Raw genomic sequence first — 7,541 nt, 5'->3', positions numbered from 1 at the left:
GAATCACAGTTTTCTTTTTCCATTTCATGTGTCATTCTGTGAACAATTATGCACATGGAGGGACCATCTGTAAAATTCAAATAGTCCTTTGATTTCCTTTGAGGCCTTAGCTTCTTTCCTTTGGATGTTGGAAGAGAGAATTCTGAGGTTCTTTACCATGTTTCTACAGAACTCTTCATATTCCTTGGCAAAGGGAAAAGTCCAAATGATTTCATAATGTGTTTATTATTGCTTTTATCCTTAAAATACATTATGACAGTACCTGTTTATCCCCTATAGTAAGTTTTATTATCTTTTTCTTTTTTTCTTATTTCCTCTTTTTATTGCCCTGAGTAATCTATTTGATTTTTGATGTAACTATTTTTACTTTTACTGGTACCATTGCAGAATTTAAAACTGAACTCTGTGACTTAAAATCAGCATTCCTAGTGCAGGTGATAGGTTGATAGACAAATAGGTAGATGAGGATGCAAAGCTTAGAACACCTGTTGGTGGCTTAAGGGCTGGATTTTAATTGAATCAGGTAATAAAATCTATTCTGAAGGCTGCTCACTAGCCACTATGTTCACTTTATTGATTTTTGGTTATTTACTTGGTAAGACAATAAAGATAAAATGCAATACTCCTTCATTGAATGTGCTTTATAAACCTTGAACTCAACTGTAGACTTGGCGTCAGAGTCCATTCATCAATCTGGAAAATATTGATTAAGCCTCACATGTCTTACTTTTTTAATCAACAACCCAAGCAAGGCCTAGATATGCTGAGATGGCCTAATGTCAATGAAAGATTGGGAAATAAATATCTTGTCTCATTTAAAGTCAGGATCATCAGGTGGATTGGCTTTATCACAGGAAGTTAAAGAGTAGGATAATCTGGGAAGAGAATTAGTTTATTTGATTTTTCAGTACTTTTGGAGGTAATATTTTAAATAGTTGGGGGGAGGAAGTTTTACTTGCATTTATCGCAAGTTACAAATGTGAGAGTTCTTGAAAATAATTCTAAAGAAATGAGACTCTTTAGAGACATAAGGAACTATCATTTTTGCAGAGACGTTTAGAGTAAGGTAGTCTTAAGAAGTGATTGGAGGGGTTGGAGTTGTGGTACAATATGTGAAGCTAGTACTTATGACACTGGCATCCTCTTTGGGTGTTTGTTTGAGTCCCAGCTGTTCTACTTCTGACCCAGCTCTCTGCTCAAGGTCTGGCGAAAATCAGTGAAAGATGCCCCAATGTATGAGCCCCTTCATGCATGTGCTAGACCCAGATGCAGCTCCTGTCTTCTGGTTCCTAACTCCCAGCTCTGGCCATTGCAGCTATCTAGGGAGCCATTTGTCTCTGTTTCTTACCCTCTCTCTCTGCACAAATCTTTCAAATATATGAATCAATCATTATGAAAACAACAAAAAAATAAAGCAGTGGGAGATCAGGGAGGGACTCCTGTCTGATACTTGCTTTAGTCTTGTAAGTTGAACAGATGGATGGATGCTATTCCTGATTTTACTGAATGTTGAATTTGTGCTATGTAATGGTTAAGGACATACTCTAGGCTACACAGAAGTTAACCTACAAAGAAACAAGTCATCAGGTAGCCAGACTCTTAGATTAAGTCCATCACCTGTGGTATTGTTCATTCTCTTCTTCAATCTTCAGTGGTTCTCACAGTGGTTTTCCAGGTGTTGTTACTGGACCAAAAACATGAATAGTTTGGGAGTTAAATAAAAGTACAAATTTGGCCCTGTCCTATGCCCGTTGATTCAGAAACTCCAGTGTAGACTTAGGAATTTGAGTTTTAGGAAGCCCTTCGGTGATTTTAATTCATTCTGGAGTTTGAGACTGAACGGAGAATCTATACTATAGCTCTTTTTTCTTTAAGACTCCTAGATACAGTCTATAATATCTAACAGAACACGTAATGCATAAGAAGTAATTGATAAATAGCTGTCATGTGGGTTTAAAACTCCATAGATTTTCTGAGACAGAAGAGAATGTCTTGATCCTACCCTTAGCACAATATCAATCATGGTGCTTCTGATTGCTCCTGCTGCCCTACTAGAAGTGCTTGAGTGTTTTGTGTCATACAAAATTACAGGTATTCAACTAGTATCAATGAAACCTGCAACAAATAGAGTGTGGGAACCACAAAAACATGATTTTATAGTAGTGTCTGAATGGTATGCTTCTGGTGATCTCCCTCACAAAATTTCTTAGGATGGTTTCAATTTCAATTATATACTTTTAAAATTATTTATCACGGAGAGAGAGAGGGAGAGGCAGAGATAGATAGAGAGGGCAGAAGGAAGGGAAGGAGGAAGAAAGAGGGAATGAGAGGAAGAGAGGTTTTCTATCTTTTGGTTCACTCATCAAATTATCACAACCAAGTCTGGGCCATGTTGAAGCCTGGAGTCAGGAATTCCATCTAGGATCCCATGTACATGGCCTGAGCTGTCTTGTACATCCTTCTGAGGTATACCAGCAGTGAACTGAATCGGAAGCAGAACAGCTGGGACTTGAACTTGTGCCCTGATATGGAACAATGGTGTCACAAACTTTGGTTTATCCTGCTGCACCATAAAATCGGCTTCTTTTTTATTTTCATGTCCTCACGAGTACGTTTTTCTCTGATCACATATTACAAATTTGGCTCCGAAAATATGTGGTGACTATAGTTACAATGAAGAGAGTGGAAGAAGAGAATTGTGTTGATAAAGAAAGAAGCTTTTTAGTAGGATCAGATTCTTAAACTGAAGACAACACACTTTAACTCTCAGGTCTTTTGGCTTGGGTGGGAATGAGCTTGTTAGATCTATCATGTGATGGGGTTGCAGGGTTCTTTCTGTTTACCCACAATTATTTAAGATGGAGATGTAGTAGAATGATAAGAGTGTGGATTCAAATCCCAACCATATCAGACACTTGCTGTATATACTTGAAAAAATTGTTTAACTTCTTTGTACTATCTACCAAATAAAGACATCAACATTCAGGCCAGATTACATGAATCTGAAGAATCAAACTTTTTAAAATTATTAATGACGTTGCATTATGTGACACAGTTTCATAGGCTCTGGGATTCCCCCCACCCTTCTCCATGCCCTCCCCCCATGGTGGATTTCTCCACCTTGTTGCAGTATTACAGTTCAAATTAAGTCAAGATTCTTTCTTTGCAAGTGTATACCAAGCAGAGTCCAGCATCTTATTGTCCAGATAAATTCAACAGTTTCTTGAGGAGACCATCTCTGGTCTGAAGGTAGAGCTGGCAGAGTATCATCCCGATCAATTGGAAGCCCCAGCACAACATCAACAACAATTTACAATATTATGGAATTAATTGACATGGTATTGAGTAATCAATATGTTAAAACAATGCAAGTTCTTAAACACATCCCGTGACCACTTCATTGACATTTCAATTTTTGTTTGTATACAGAACTGGCTGTTATACACCTTAAAGTGGCTATAGGGTACTATTCAGCTGTCTCATGTCTATTTTCAATTTAGTATTTAGCAGTTTATTGTGTTGAAGTATAATTTTGCTGAACTTGGCAGATTTTAGGATAGTCTAAACTGGTTTATAAATCTGACAAGGCATTTGTTAACCATTGAGGTGCAGAACAGTTTTAGGAGGTGTGTGCAGAGAAGTCTTCAATACCTTAGTGAGGAGTAACTAATCTTTGTGTCCTAGCTAGTAAGATATATGTGGATCCATGCTGACCGTTTCCTGTTAGAATCAAACTTTTTGACCCACAAGAATGGAAATTTCAATGACTGAAACTAAAATCTCACTCATGGCATTGCTGCAAGCATCTAGCCAAGTCAATAGGTAGGATGCTTGGTACGTAGTGGACTCTCAATAAATATTAGGTGGGCTCTCCTCCTATGAAAATACCTGGAATGTGACATTTAATAGATATTTTTGAATGAAATGGTCACAGAAGTAATTCATCTTTCCTCTGTATAAGGCTGGTCTTGTATATTTTCATCCCCATAGCTATTTGCGTACCAAGAACCTTTCCCCATTTTGTCTACTGAATTATTTTCTAGGATATTCATGAAAGTGTCTGAGTTTTTTTTTATGTTGACCCAATATTGACTGATTTCGTGGGCATGAAGTGTAGCATTTTACTTGATTTTCTTTATTATTTGAAGCATTCACAATATATTGTTTGTACTTGGCATGAAATGGATTTTGAATTACATATAACACTCACTCCTATTGTGCTTTGGTTCAACCAGACAGAAAAACAACTTAAGGCAGTCAGCCTTTCATATATTAAAAAACATTATTCATGTTTTAGCTTTGGTCTCCTGCATATCACAAATCCTGAGGAATGATTGTAGAGCGGGTTTAACCCCTTCATAACAGTTATATTCCCATGTGGAGCATCTTGACAGGCAGGGATTCTCACATCTATTTAAGTGGTTTATAATCCAAACTGATTGAAATTTGGTCCCCAAAATACCTGCTGATAATGAATAATAATCAGTTTTCATGGAAGAAGTAGGAGGTAGGAATAATGTTATGTTGAAAATGGTGTTCAAAAGATGGCCGACTGCAGAGAGCTGGTGTAGGGTGGAGTAGGGAAGGAGGGGAGCCGATCCAGCAGAGAAACAGGCCAGGAGGTGCGAAACTGTAGGGAGAAGAACGAGAAGGTCACTGGAGTTCACTAAAGCAAGAAGATCTACACAGCGTGAAGGAACAGCCGCAAAAAGTAGGAAAGAAAATACAGCACGCCGCGAGAAACCTGGTGAGTCACCATCCCAGGCAGGGGGAAGGCGGCAGAGGCTCTACCGCCCCAGGGAAAACAGAGGCGGCCGGAAGGATAGGCGCCCACACCGACAGGGGCACCAGTCCCCTGGAAGGCAGGAGCCCCCAGAGGAGGCTACTGGACTGATCATTGGGTGCATCATCCCTGCAGAAGTGGAGGAAAAGCAGGGGAGATTTCCCAGAGGCTTGCCTACCCGCTGCTCAGCGGCTGAGGGAGAGTGCAGAGGGAACAGGAGCGGCGCTGTGGGACTGGGGCTCAGAGATCCCCGTATCGGCTCTGAGCTGTGGACTGGCTGCGGGAGAGTCAGTGGATCCTGTTGCTGGACTAGCCCTGAGCCCCAGAGGCTGGGCAACGCTCGACAGGGCCTCACGTCCTGGTCAGAGGAGCGGACTAGTGGGGGCACATTTTACCTCAAGGGCTCTGTGCCTCTCAGAGATCCGCTTCTACCCTTGAGAGAGTGCAGCTGAGGAAGTGGCTTCTTCAGGGCAGAGTCCCCAGCTGGGCTCAGCTAGAGAGGCCAGACCAGAGCGGGCTCAGCTGAACTGGCCGGACAGGTTTTCCCAGCAGGAGCCCACTCGGAAAGACCTGCCTGTGGTGTTGCAGCCCTCAGCGGAGCAGCGCTTTTGAGTTTGGCACTGGGGCCGAGGAGATTTCCAGCCCAGCACAGGCCGGGGTTGGGGATTTTAGACTCCGAGCAGCAGGAGCCCCTGCTGTGCTAACCTCAAACCCTGAAGGAGAGTCTCGGCTCAGCACTGAGGCGGAGACCCCCGCTGTATTAGCCTTGTGACCCAAAGCCCAGGCGCGGCTCAGCAGAGTGAATCTGTAGGGCACTGCCTTTGAGAGGGAGCCACAGGGGAAGGGGCCTGGCACTGGGGCTGGCCCACAAAGCCTCCTGACCCAGCTCAGGGCTGTGATCTACAGACCCTGAAAGCAGCTGGTGAGTCAGGCAGTAAGCCCTGCTGGGCTCAGCCGGAGGCCCCAAACCAGAGCCAGCTCAGCTGAATCACCGCTAAAATCTCAAAACAACAAGAAGCAAAAACACAATGAGGAGAAGTATCAGAAAAAGCAATGACCCAGAGGAAAGATCAAGCACTCCCTCCCAATACAACCAAAAACTAATCTCAATATCTGAGATGCAAGATGAAGACATAGAGGAACTATCAGATAAGGACTTTAAGAAGCTAATGATGAAATTCGTCAGAGAGAGTGAAAAGCGCTGGGAAGAGTCTAAGGCATTCGAAAACCATATCACTGCAGAAATAAATCAAATCAAAAAGGGAATCCTCGATATAGAGCACAAAATTGAAAGCCTAACCAACAGAATGAACACAGCAGAGGACAGAATATCAGAATTGGAAGACAATCAGAATGAAAGGCAGCAGCTCATCAAACAGTTGGAGACAAATCTAGAGAAAGCCAATAGGTCCATACAGGAAATGAAAGACAACCTCAAAAAATCAAATATTAGAATAATAGGCCTTCCCGAAGGAGTGGAAAAGGAGACAGGCTTGCAACGGGTGCTCAATGAGATAATACAGGAGAACTTCCAGAATATTGGAAATATAAATCCAGCACAAATCCAGGAAGGGCAAAGAACCCCCAGGAGATACGACCCAAACAAATCGTCTCCCAGACATGTGGTCCTCAAGCTACCTTCAAGTGAACACAAGGAAACAATTCTAAGACAAGTAAGAAAAAAGGATAAGATTACTTTCAGGGGAAGGGAAATCAGGATCACAGCCGACCTATCAGAAGAAACGCTCCAAGCAAGGAGAGAATGGGGTAAAACCTATCAAATCCTGAAACAAAACAACTGCCAACCAAGAATAATGTACCCAGCAAAGCTCTCATTTATATTTGAGAATGAAATTAAATACTTCAACAGTAAAGAGAAACTCGAAGAATACATCAACACGAAACCAGCTCTGGAAAATCTCCTCAGGAAGGTGCTAAACCCAGAAAGAAAAAATACAAACCAAAATCAAAGATGGCAAATGGGAAGACCTCCCCACTAAAATCCATACAAGAAAAGTCAACCAATCAAGAACTCTAATAGTCGCAAATACACACTTGCATACTTACACTCATGGCAGCCCAAAACCAATTCCTTTCAATATTATCTCTAAACATAAATGGCTTAAACTCACCAATCAAAAGGCATAGATTAACGGAATGGATCATCAAACAGCACCCAACTATATGTTGTCTACAAGAGACACATCTAACCAGAAAATCCTGTAAGAAATTTAAAGTGAAAGGATGGAAAAAGACATTTCATGCCAATGGACGAGAAAAAAAGGCTGGCGTAGCTGTTCTAATCTCAGATGACCTAGACTTCAAGCTGACAGACATCAAAAAGGACAGAGAAGGACATTATATATTGGTGAAGGGACTGATCCATCAAGAAGTAATTACAATCGTGAACATATATGCACCTAATTCCAATGCGCCTAGCTTCGTGAAGCAACTACTTACAGACTTAAGGGGAGACATAGATACACACACAATAATAGTGGGTGATCTTAACACCCCACTAACAACTATAGACAGATCAACAAAACAAAAACTCAACAAAGAAACAACAGAGCTCGTACAAACATTAGAACAACTAGACTTGGTAGACATTTATAGAATTTTTTATCCTAAGACCACAGATTATACATTTTTTTCAGCAGTGCATGGCACCTTCTCCAGGATCGACCACATGATAGGACACAAAGCAAATCTAAATAACTTCAAAAAGATAGGAATCATACCATGTACCCTCTCAGAC

This window comes from Ochotona princeps, chromosome 6 (assembly GCF_030435755.1).
Source record: "Ochotona princeps isolate mOchPri1 chromosome 6, mOchPri1.hap1, whole genome shotgun sequence".
NCBI classification, from domain to species: Eukaryota; Metazoa; Chordata; class Mammalia; order Lagomorpha; family Ochotonidae; genus Ochotona; species Ochotona princeps.
Note: the sequence above shows the minus strand (reverse complement) of the source record.